This window comes from Jaculus jaculus, chromosome 15 (genome assembly GCF_020740685.1).
Source record: "Jaculus jaculus isolate mJacJac1 chromosome 15, mJacJac1.mat.Y.cur, whole genome shotgun sequence".
NCBI lineage: Eukaryota > Metazoa > Chordata > Mammalia > Rodentia > Dipodidae > Jaculus > Jaculus jaculus.
Window position 1 is genome coordinate 70,490,813 of NC_059116.1, and position 12,187 is coordinate 70,502,999.

The window sequence follows — 12,187 nt, forward strand, 5'->3', positions numbered from 1 at the left end:
ATTTTTAACAAAGTACATATTTTTGAAACATTTTTCCTTGTCTGTAGCTCAGTTTTATTCTTGTAAAAGCATCCTTCACAGAATAGATTTTTTTTTTAGTTTTGTGTGTGTGTGTGTGTGTGTGTGTGTGTGTGTGTGTATGTGTGTGCGTGCATGTGTGTGTGTGTGTGTGTGTGTGTGTGTGTGTGTGTGTTTAGGTAAGCACATGCCGCAGCAGACATGTGCAGTCAGAGGACACCCTCCAGTGCTACTTCCTTCCTTTCTCCTTGTTTGAGACAGGTTCCTACTATTTGTTACTTTGCAACTGGACAGGCTGGTCTAGGTTCCTCTCTGGCTTTGGGGTTCTCCTGGCCCCACCCCCCATTGCCACAGGCAGGTTGAGATTAGAGAAGATCCATCACTATTGATCTGTTTTTTTGTGGGGCTGGAAGTCAAAGTCAGGTCAGCAAATTTTCAGAGCCATTTCCCAGGTCCCATAGAGAAAATGATCTTAATATTAATGAGAATCAACTTGCCATTTAGTTTTCTTTCATGGAATGTGCCATGGGTATTAGAAATAAAAGTTCATTTCCAATTCTGAAGTCATCAATATTTTCTGCTATATTATAATTTTGCATTTAGTTTTGTCTTTAAACCTTAGTAATCTTTATAGTGTTAGTGCCAAAGCAAGACAGAAATTCATGATTTGCATGTCTGATTCCAGAATTATTTGATTGTTTCACCCAAGTTCTGACTTACACAGTGTTAATATTTTCTCACTCTGAGAAATCATGCTATGTTTGTTGAGAAGATATGCATGATCTCCGATGTGCAACTAAATCTGCTCATTGCTTACATAGCCCACTAGGGAATGTTTTGAAGTGGGGTATGGTAAGGAAGAAAGAGGAAGGAAGAGTGTCTGCTAAAAATCTGTGGCATTGGTCACTGTAATCCCACAAAGCCATGGCTGTCATATTATGTGCTTTATTGAAGGCTTCCTTTATGAGTGGAACATTTCTACCTGAACCACTGATTGACATACCAATAAATAAACCACAGACATCTTCTCCAAGGAATAGCTTAAAGACCATCAGTGAAAGATGATGATTGGCAGGGTACATTTCCTCTCCAGTGTGCCTCAAGGGATGAAGGATATCCAGTACAGAAAATGCCTCCTCACGATTGCACAGCTGTTCTGTAAGACAAAGACAAAATTATAAAGGCCCCATAGGACTTTCAGGATTATTTTAATTTTATTTCATTCATTTTTATTAGTTATATAAACAGTGTGTATACAGCCATGTTGGTACCATTGTTAGCCTCCTTCCCCCTCTGAAGGGACCCTCCTCATTGGGGAATGTGTGTGGTGCATTGTGGAGTTAGCCATCATTTATGGGATGAGGCAATGTCTTTGTGCATAGTATCCCAAAATGTGGTTCTAACAATATTTCCACACCCTCTTCTGTGAATTTAGCTTTGTACTAAGCTTTGTTTTCCAAAGTAACAATCTGAAAATCTATTTACTTTATAACACAGTGCTTCCACTGTACAAAACTTTCTCAGAACTATAATTATGTTCTTGGTATTTGCAAGATTTGGGAGTGACCAAGACCATGGAGACCACTCTGAGGCAAAGATGGAAGCTTTTATTAGGAAAAAGTACAAGCTGCCAGGACTGACTCTCAAGAGCAAAGCACAGCCAACTTTGAGGTCACAGATAGTGGGCTATATAGAGCTCTTCAGTTGGAGGAAAGTGAGGAAGAGAAATAGCTAGGGTGTGAGTCCAGAACAGTGACCAGGTGACCTGAGAGATAAGGGGGCAGGAAACCTAGACCTGGGGCATTGTTCGGCAAGAAAGGGATAATGACTGGGCAGTTTCTTGAGGAGTGTAGGCAACACACTTCCTTGTGTCTGTTGCCCTCCTGCTGTCTTTGGTGACTCCATTTTGGGAAGCCCATCTTGACTGAACATTCCAGTCTTTTGTTAATGACAAGGTACCCTGTTTTTTTCTTCTGCAGTGTCTTCATGCTGACCATAGGGGGCAATGAGCTCTTATTGGGGAGGCTGGATAATGTGAGTGATGGGTCTCTTCTTAGGGAAGGTGATGGGGAGATGGTTCCTCAGTGGCAAATTCTGGTAGGAGATAGAAGTGGGACAGGTCAGTAAAAGTTGCTTGAAATTTTGGTGGGTGAATTGGGACACCTGATTTTGGATACATCTCAGAAGGCAGAGGGTCAGGGCAAGTGGTAAGAGTAGTCTAGTTATAGGCCCTAAGAGTGGCAAAAGCCAGGGCCAAACTGTATCAAAGATGTTCCATGACTCAGAGAGAATTGGTGTTCATACCGGAAGCTGGTCAGCTAGAATTTTTAGTTTTTTTAAATATTGACCTCTACCTTGCTTGATAGGTTGACATAGTAACATCATTCCTCATTAAGAAAAAGGCAGGTCCCTCCTTTGTCCCCTGTCAAGAGGTCTAGGGCTTGGTGGTTTTGTAGCACAACTGAGGCCAGAGAAATATTGCTCTTATAGCAGTTGCAGGGCCTTGGTTGATCCCCAGACTGTGATGTTCAGTTTTGTAGAAAGCCTTTCATAGGAGATTAGGCTGTGGCTCATGCCTCCTGTAGCCAGTCCTGTGGCAGCTGTAGGGCTGCCAGTCTTACCCCTACCATCACAGGCAAGTGAACGGCTCTGAGCCCGCTTAGGAGGAAGGAATGCCAGCTCTCCCTGTGTGTACATGGTGAAGCTAGGAACCAGAGTGACTGGGATGCAAAGGCCTGAGTGTGTTCTCGGAGAGATGTAAGTATACAGCATGGACTTGCACCAATAAATAAATAAATTCCTTTAGGTAAGGTGTGCTTTTTAACAATAGAGTTATTCCTGAAAGCTCCTGACCAGCACCAAGAGATGTCTTTATGCCAGCAATCAAGGCAGTTTGGAAGAAAGAATGGGATAGGGAGCTTGGAGAGAGGATGCCAGAAGCAGGTAGTGTCTGAAGCAGAGGTGACATTGAACAGGGGACTTCAGCAATGAGGGGTGCTCAAGGGAAGCACACAGGAAGCAGGCAGTGTGATTGGTAAGATTGAGTTGATTGAGGAGGGAGAGAGAAGAATTACGGATGGACATCCAGGGGGTGGTTGAGAAGGTTAGATTGCATAGATCTTCCTGGAGCTTGCAATGAGCCTGTTTGATGATGGTAACTGTCTTGGATATGAGCATTTGGGGCTGTCTTAGGGGCATTTCAAATGGATCTAAATATTTTTATTCCGTCCAACAGTGAGAGTCCATAGTGTATTGGGGTGCCATCCTACCATCCTATCTGCCCCCTTTTGATCCCCTGGGTCTGTGCTGGAAAAATAAAATGTGAGTACCCCTGAGATGTGAGCTGTGGTGGTTGGAAGCCATAGGACTTAGTTGGGTGAAAGTAGCGGCACTGACAGGATGGGGGGATTGATAGTGAGCACCCCCAACAGAGCCAGTGCAGCATGCTGTTGTGAGGGGGGTAGCTGGTGTGCCAGCGCTGCTTCCATGAGGAGGGGTGAGCCCCACGATAGGCCAACCTGAGCCGGTCACTTACCAGGAAGGAGGCAGGAATGGAGTAGGGGAGAACAGAGAGGCTAAATCGTGGTGGGTGCGAGAGCTGGTACCAGGCAGAGGTGGTCTGAAGCCTTCAGAGGGTCAAATGGCAGCTCGGTGATTTGGTCAGGGGAAAGGAGGTCTGGCTGCCCAAGAGGGCAACCAGAAGCCTTCCTAGCTGAGTCACGAGCACCAGCTGTATGGTTTGGGAGTGACCAAGGCCATAGAGACCACTCTGAGGCAAAGATGGAAGCTTTCACCCAAGAAAAGCACAAGCTTCCAGGACTGACTCTTAAGAGCAGAGCACAGCCAACTTTGAGATTACAGACAGTGGCCTATATAGAGCTCTGCAATTGGGGGAAGGTGAGGAAGGGAAATAGACCAGAACAGTGACCAGGCGACCTGAGAGATAAGAAACCTAGACTGGGGTTATTGTTAGGAAGGAAGGGATAATGACTGGGCTGTTTCTTGAGGAAACTTGATGACCTACTTCCTTGTATCTCTCACCATCCTGCTGTCTTTGATGACTCCATTTTGGGAAGCCCATCTTGACCTAACAGTATTAATAATAATACAAGAAAAAATAGTACAACTTTATTTTAAGTAATTCCTCCAAATGATGACTATTGAAAAAATATTACTGATCTTAGCATTAAAACCTAAACTCAGGCTGGAGAGATGGCTTAGTGGTTAAGCGCTTGCCTATGAAGCCTAAGGACTCTGGTTCGAGGCTCGATCCCCAGGACACACATTAGCCAGATGCACAAAGGGGTGCATGTATCTGGAGTTCGTTTGCAGTGGCTGGAAGTCCTGGAGTGCCCATTCTTTCTCTCTTTCTCTCTCTCCCTCTTTCTTGGTCTGTTACTCTCAAATAAATACATAATAAAAAATTAAAACCTAAACTCAAAAAACACAATTGACTTTCTGCAAATATAAGATAGGATAAAAATTTTATACAGTGGTATGATTTGATAAGCCATTCAGACAATTAAGCTGTTGCAGAAACATATAAGAAAATACTACTCATATATCTTTGGAACATTTATTCCTCACCAACTGAAGATAATATAAGTAGGTTCCCTTCTTCTTCTTCTTTGTTTTTTTTACTGTTTTTATAACATATTGCCTTAATCTCATTTACCTTTCCATAAGAAAATGATAAAATGATTTGCAACCTTATCAGCAGCAATTATATATGACAAATTTTCAGAAACATCCCTGTCATAAACAGTTAAATCTAACCTAACATTCTTTGCAGTGACTTCCATTCTACCTTGGAGCTCTTCTCCTATGGAGAACTGCAGGTAGAACCTTTCTCTTTTACACAGCTCACTCCTAGTGTTTTTCCTTAATTTGGACTGTAAACTCAGGGGAAGGGACTGTGTTACCCTACATCAACCAGGTGTTCGATGAACATTATTAATTATTATTATTAAAACTCATAATGATGTCAGGCTAAGCCTAATCAATTCTAATACAGCTTAATTTAGTTCAATTAAGTTTAATTTAGGAGGTGCTGTCCTGATATATATATTTTTTTCCTTTTTTTTTTACCTGGATTCTAATTTAGTTCTGTCAAAGTCTTTGCATTTAGTTATTTATAATTTTTGTCTCATAAATTTCTACCATAGATAAGAATTTTTGATGTCCATCTTAAGGTTAATTTTGTCATAAAGAAGTTTTACAGACTGGTTTCCTGGCTTATTTGCAAATAGTGTACACAATTTTAATGTTGACACTGAATCTTCTCCCAGTGAATTAAAAGATGTTGTCCTAACCAGACTCACACATGAGTCATAACAGTCAAGGATAAGAATTGAAAAGAAGTGTTTCATTAGAGTGGCACGCCACTAATGAACTCGGGACTTCTAGGAAAGTGTTCCTGCGGCAGTGTGGAGGATGGTCTGAACTAAGTAAAAAGATAGACAGTAAGATCTACTTGGATAGCATGAAACCATTCAGGGTTAGTGATGACAAGAGGTGATGTTAACCTCTGATGGGGAAGATATGGAGGTTTGTATGGAAACACTGAAAAAGGCAGGATGTAAAACAATTGCCTGTTCACCAGGTGGGTCTGAAATGAGAGAGGGGTTGAAGCTGCTGCACTGGTACAGACCCCCAGGTGACACGCAAGGAGAACTTTTGCTTTAGGGGCCCAGGGAAGGCTAATTTTAGAAGTGAAGATGTGACAGACCTGAGGTCACATATCTTCAAAAAATGATAGTTTCACGGGTGGATGAGTAAGAATAATAGAAAATGAAAAGTTCTGGAACTAGCAATAGAAAACACACCAATATTTATAGAGGCAAATAAAGAAATACAAATGAAAGTATCATGAACAACAGCGAATGGAGAAAGAGGGCAATGAGGAAAACATCTGTCTATGGAAACCATCTGCTATTTTATCTTTTAAGGCTCTTATAAAGCAGAATTGTACATGTTTTTTACTCTCTGGGATATGCTCTCTCTCACGAGAGAGTTGACTTACAAAGCTCTATGAGCAGTGTCATTGTGTGCCTGGAGGCTATACTGAGCAAGTTTGTGCTGGTTCCTCTATTTACAGTTAACAAAAATCATTCTTAATATGTTAGTCTATGTAACATTACTTCTTTAGAACAGCATTTCTGACTCTAACTTCCTTGTATCTGTCCATCTACCTTGTGACTTCATATAGTAAGAGGTTCTTCCCCATGTTTTCCTCTAGTAGTTTGTTGTTGTTATTGTTTTTTTCTTTTTTTTTACATCTTCGTTGTTTGTAAGAGTTGAATGGTCCAGCAGAATGAAGAAGGCTTGCATACACATGAGTCCTCCATTTGCTACTACCTACCAGCTTGGTAAACTGGGGACAGCATTCTATGTTCCAAATTGTAACTTTTTACATACAGTTGGAAAAAATTCAAAGATGTGAAACATATTAAATGCAGTTGCATTATTTAATTAAAGTGTGTTTTGTGTCCAGGAATTCTTGAAATCCTAATAGTGGGACCTATTGACAATCATATTTATTAGAAGCTTGTTAGTGAAGTCTTTTAAGGATCTCATATTCAAAGAGGAATCCATGGTGAACATCTACATGAGAAACTGCATTCTTTTTTACTCATTTCCTGTAGTTTTGTCTTGCACGCATTGTCTTAGGCAATCAGGTTAACACTGTCCCCCATTGTTCTTTCCTCATCTATTCTGCTATTATCTGCTCACTTTTTACACAGCACGCACATACAGTGGTGTCTCAACTGATGAAGTGTGGAAGTAAACATCTGCTTTCACACATCCTGTTGTAAGGCAGACTAAAGCCTCAAGCACTTTTAGCTGACAAGATTTCTGTACATATGCAGCATTTTACACTTAGCAAGGAGAATTCTATGTGCTAAAAGCATGCACAAACCATGATCATAACAGATAAAGATTTTTGTGAATTATCTAAGTCTGCAATGGTTATTAAAGCATTTTGTTGATAGTGTGATTGGTCAAAATGAGGTCATTTTGACTTTTCCTCATTTTGATTTATTTAAAATATTCATGTAGAGATAAATTTGATGAGATAATTCGTACAATAGATATTCAGATTAAGATCTCCAACCTGGCTTACTTCCAACAGAGGGGAAAAGAAACAAGATATGCCCATTAATCAAGTAGAAGGTTGTTATTTGTAAAACTTCAGATTCATGAATAAAATTTCACAAAATCATGCATTTAATTCCAGTACCAAACTTTTATAAAAAGTTGGCATTAAGCTGGCCATGGTGGCACATACCAGTAAGACCAGCCCTCAGAGGTTCAAAGCCAGCCTGAGACTACATAGTGAATTCCATGTCAGCATGGGCTAGGGTGAAACTGTACACTGAAAAACAATAAAAACAAACAAAAAAGTGGGCATTAGATGTAATATTTCTAAGAGAAGGATGCTAGACATTCATGGACAATACAAGGCAGTTAAAAAAATGTCAGTGCCCTACCCCTAATGCTACCTACAGCATGATGTATGTTGTATAACGTGCTGACTTGATCTTACTGGTGCATTTGAATGACAACTTTATAGTAACTGTAACCATCAACTTTTTTATTCCTTACTTCATATTGAACAATTTTATTTCATATTTCAGTTGGTGGAAAATTATTATATTTATAAAATTCAGGTTATGAATTGGACAAAATAAGTTTCCTAATATTGTTGATGATCTAGTAAACCGTTTTCATAATAATAAAACTGCCAAACTCTTCAACTAAATAAAGTATAAACCTAATGTGAATAAAACCATCCAGAGATTCATTTGCATTCATGTCATGAGAACACATAGTCCATGGGATTTTCAGCAGGTTGTAACATTGGCAGGTCTGACATGGGTGTTATAAATAGTTATTGCATGGAATTGATTGCATTCCAATCACAGGACATATCTTTCCTCATTGGTAATAGAAGACACAGGTTGATTGGTGTATTACACCTTTAAAGTTCCAGAGAGATTGTGGGTGACTTATTGGTGCAGAAACTAGTAAGGGAAATAAAGAAAAAAGAGAGAGAGAGAGGACACTTAATAACAACTGAAAAGTGAATTCAAAGGTAATGATTTGACCCAAGTTTATAGAAGCTAGGAGACTCAGAAATGATGTTTGTCACTTCATCCCAAACACATGCTGTTCTTCTCAGGTACTGAAAATAGCATGTGACCTATGAAGCATCCTATTAGCTGTTTCAGAAAAGCACATTTTCTTCTGAAAAGAAACCAGCTTAGGAATCAAGGAAACAAGTACAAACACAAAGCCAAACACTCCAGGGTCCACATTCAGTCCTCATTCAAAATGTCATGTCAGTTGAACATGTCTGCTGTTTTTAATGGCGCTCCACTTGGGTCTAATCACATTCAAACCCTGCTGGGCTGTGTGCTATTATATGCTTTAAAAATGTATAGCCAGGACACATTGGAAAGGAAAAGCTCATACAAGCCAGCAGCTAACGCACCAGAAGAAGAGGCCACTGGGATTCTGTTTACCTGGTGCAACGAGCTGGCAACAAGGTCCTCTTGGACTTGTTACCACCTGAGTCTCTGCTCCTTCATTGTTAAAATAAGAGTGGTCACTAGAAATGACTAATGACCTAGAACTGTCATGTTTATCTACCTTCAATTGCATTTCAGAGCCTGGTTTAGAAAACCAGACAAAAAGCTCTGAATGACTTCCTTCTTTTCCCATTGCAACCAAAAAAAAAGCAAAAAAAAAAAAAAAAAAAAAGCTGGGAAGACATTTTTAAATGTGTATTTCTATCAAGATATATTATTTCTATATATCCTGGGAATGCCGTTGTTCTAGAAAGTTTCAAATAAAGGGATGACACAAAAGTTGTCTGCCAATTATTTCAAATGGTGAATATTCTCATTCTGATCATTTTAGCTTTGTAGAAGATTATATTAAATTCTATGTGCACATCAAACAATGTTATGTATCTTTAGGCAAGTACATAGGAATAACTACTCCTTTGATTATTTTTCCCTGAAGTTTGAACATTTGTTCATGAAGGCCATGCCATATACATATACATACATATACATATATATAATTTTTGACATTCAAATGGAATTGAACTAAGAGTTTTCTGGTCAAAAGAATAAAAAAAAAGATGAAAGTGATATAAAACAGAATCTTCTGAATTTTTCTGACAATTTCCCAATGTGGTTGCTTCTTCATCTAAGCTGTCAGAGTGATGTAATCAGAAACAAAGTGCATTTTATGATAAATGCCATGGAGTGAATGCAGCCCACAAAAGATATTACAGTTTCTCTATTTTTCTTTCCCATTTCTTTTTTACTAGCTCTAATGTTAGCTGCTTCTTAAAAGAGGAAAGGACACGCACATGCATGGTGCATATATTCTCATTGAGGTTGCCTGATATGGCTGAGAGGTAACCATATTATGTTTTATTTTCCTAATCCCAGAATAGCTAAATATTAACATGTTTTGCCCTGAGTAACCGGATGTGACATGAAATATGAAAGAACATATTGTAGGTTCAGACAGCTCTTCCCAAAGTAAATTAAAATGGCACAGGTTTAAAAAACATTCCTGTAGGAGGCTGCCTTCCATCTGTAGGACTCAATCTGGGCCACTGACAAAATAATCAGACACCAAAACCAGAAGCGTGACCCACAAAGTGTGCTGGCGGCTGGAGTCCACAGACATTCGGCTTAGCATGTGGATAGGCTAATGAGACTCTGCTGGTCTGTGGGAACTGCACAGGCGCAGCGGGATGCTGGGGAAGCTGCTAAAGGAGCACGCGAGCGATGAGATTCGGCAGATGAAAGGGACGTCGTGGCCACAGCAGGGCTGATAGATGATTCAAGATGTCGGGGGTTGGGTCCCAAAACTCCTAAGTAAATTCTCATGATTTAAGGTCTTGTTACACAATGGGAAGGTTACCATGTATGAAAAAAGATTTGTTAATCAGCCTCAAAACCATGGCATGCATCTCTTTCAATATCCTGCAAAGCAAAGTTAGAAGATTATAGGCTGGTTTGGCATGAATAGTAACAGAACCACTTATCCATTTTCTCCAAGCTGAGTTCTCTTTTCAAGTCTGGGTTCCCAGGGGAAGCCAAGGGGATCCATTTGTTATTAATACAATGTTGGAGGAAAGGGAAGCGGGAAAAGAAGAGGATTAGGAAGAAGAGGGGATGACTAACAATGCAAACCATTGTTGGGCTGGAGAGATGGCTCCATGGTTAAGGAATTTGTCTAATGACCTGAGTTCAGTTTCCTAGTACCCACATAAGGTGGAGCATGCATCTGGAGTTCCTTTGCAATGGCTCAAGGCTTGGAATGCCCATTTTCTGTTTTCTCTCTCTCTCTCTCTTGTTTTCTCTCTCTCTCTCTCTCTCTCTCTCTCTCTCTCTGTTTGCAAATAAATAAATAAAAATATTTAAGATAAATTGTGAAAATGCAAGAATGAATGGTGCTTAAATATCAGTATGCAAACTAAATTCATGAATCAAGTAAAACAAATCTGTAGGAGGGATACATAATCCTTAATAAGTATAAAGTGCTCTGATTCAGCACATGCTTCTGAATGGCCAGGGTGAAGGAAAGACTAGGCTCAAGCACAGAGATGATGGATTTCTAGCCTGCTCACAAATCAGCAGTCTCATCACCCCATATAGCCACCCCCACTCCAGAAAGGAATTGCTAGAAGGAAAGCAGCCTGTTCAAGCGCACAGTGACCATGCCTGCCACAGCGCGGTGGCGGTGAGGTAGAGGGACACTGATACAGAGTTGGGCCACATGAGGTGCTTCGCAAGGCTAGAGGAGTCAGGACAGCTTGTTGGAGAAGACAGTATTTAAGAACAAGACTCGAAGGATAAAGAAGTTTCAACAAATTAATCAGACACTTAAAACTGTGTTCTAAAATCTGCCCGAGGACTTATTGGAAGGTCTTTTGAAGCTGTTCTCAAACTGTACTTGTTAAACCTGTATTTCTGTGCCATGTTGATTTTTTTTTAGATAATATTTATTTTTTTTATTTATGAAAGAGGATGGGAATGCTAGGGCCTCCAGTGGCTGCAAACAGACTTCAGACACATACACCACCTTGTGCATCTGCTTTATGTGGGTCCTGGGGATTTGGACCTGGGTCCTTTGGCTTTGCAGGCAAATGTCTTCATAGCTGAGCCATTTCTCTAGCTCTGAATTGTTTCCAATACCCAAATCACCATGACCTATAAAGCAAGCATAAGCCCACCACTCAACCATGTCTAACATTTGTTCAGCCCACTCACTTGTCTAGGACTAGGTTGTCCTCAGATGCTCTGAGGACTCATCACGTTGCAATCTATATCTGCTGCCCTTTCTGACTCTAGGGTTACCACTGTTTTAATTCAATTAGCATCATTGTCTTATCAGTTATGTGCATTGAGAGTTGAGTAATATTCCATATGATCAGTTCTCTATATGAGTGCCCAGTGAGTTTCTATGGGGGTGGGGGGGCTTGTGAAATGGAGATGGAGGGGCCCACTGAAGAGCTGCTGAGTTAATGTGTCTGGGATGAAGCTTCAGAAATTGTATGTGTATCAATTACCTGCTGATATGAACGTTACTACCTTCCTTGGACTGACCTCTTCACATTGAGGAAAAATTTCTAGAGCTGAAAACATTGTGAAATCATATATTTCAAATCCCACCTATTAATCCTCTAAAGGACCACTTCCTACAATGAGAGAGAAGTGATTAGACAGCTTTATTATTAGGTAGCCAGTTAGGGGAAGACTGAAAAGTGAGAGGACCCAAAAAGATTTCAACAGAACTGGAATTCAGAATGTGATCCAGTGTTATCCCATCAGCTCTCTCTCTCACATCATACCCAGGTGTGCTGACCTCTTCCTGAGCCAGAACCCTGAGCACAAATTAATAGAGATTGATGAGTGGGGGAGGGGTACACTTTCCTCTGCCTATTTTCTTTTCCTTGGCTGCTCATTGCTCCATGACTGAATCCCCTGGCTCAGCACGTGTAAGACCATGTCCTCACTCCAGCACAAAGGCTGCCAGAGTAGGAAAGGATATTATCTATTTTCCCATGGCTCTGAAGTTTATTTTAAACTCTAGCCTTTTAAAATCCCCTCTTGATAGGATCCTCATCACATTTTCCCTCAGG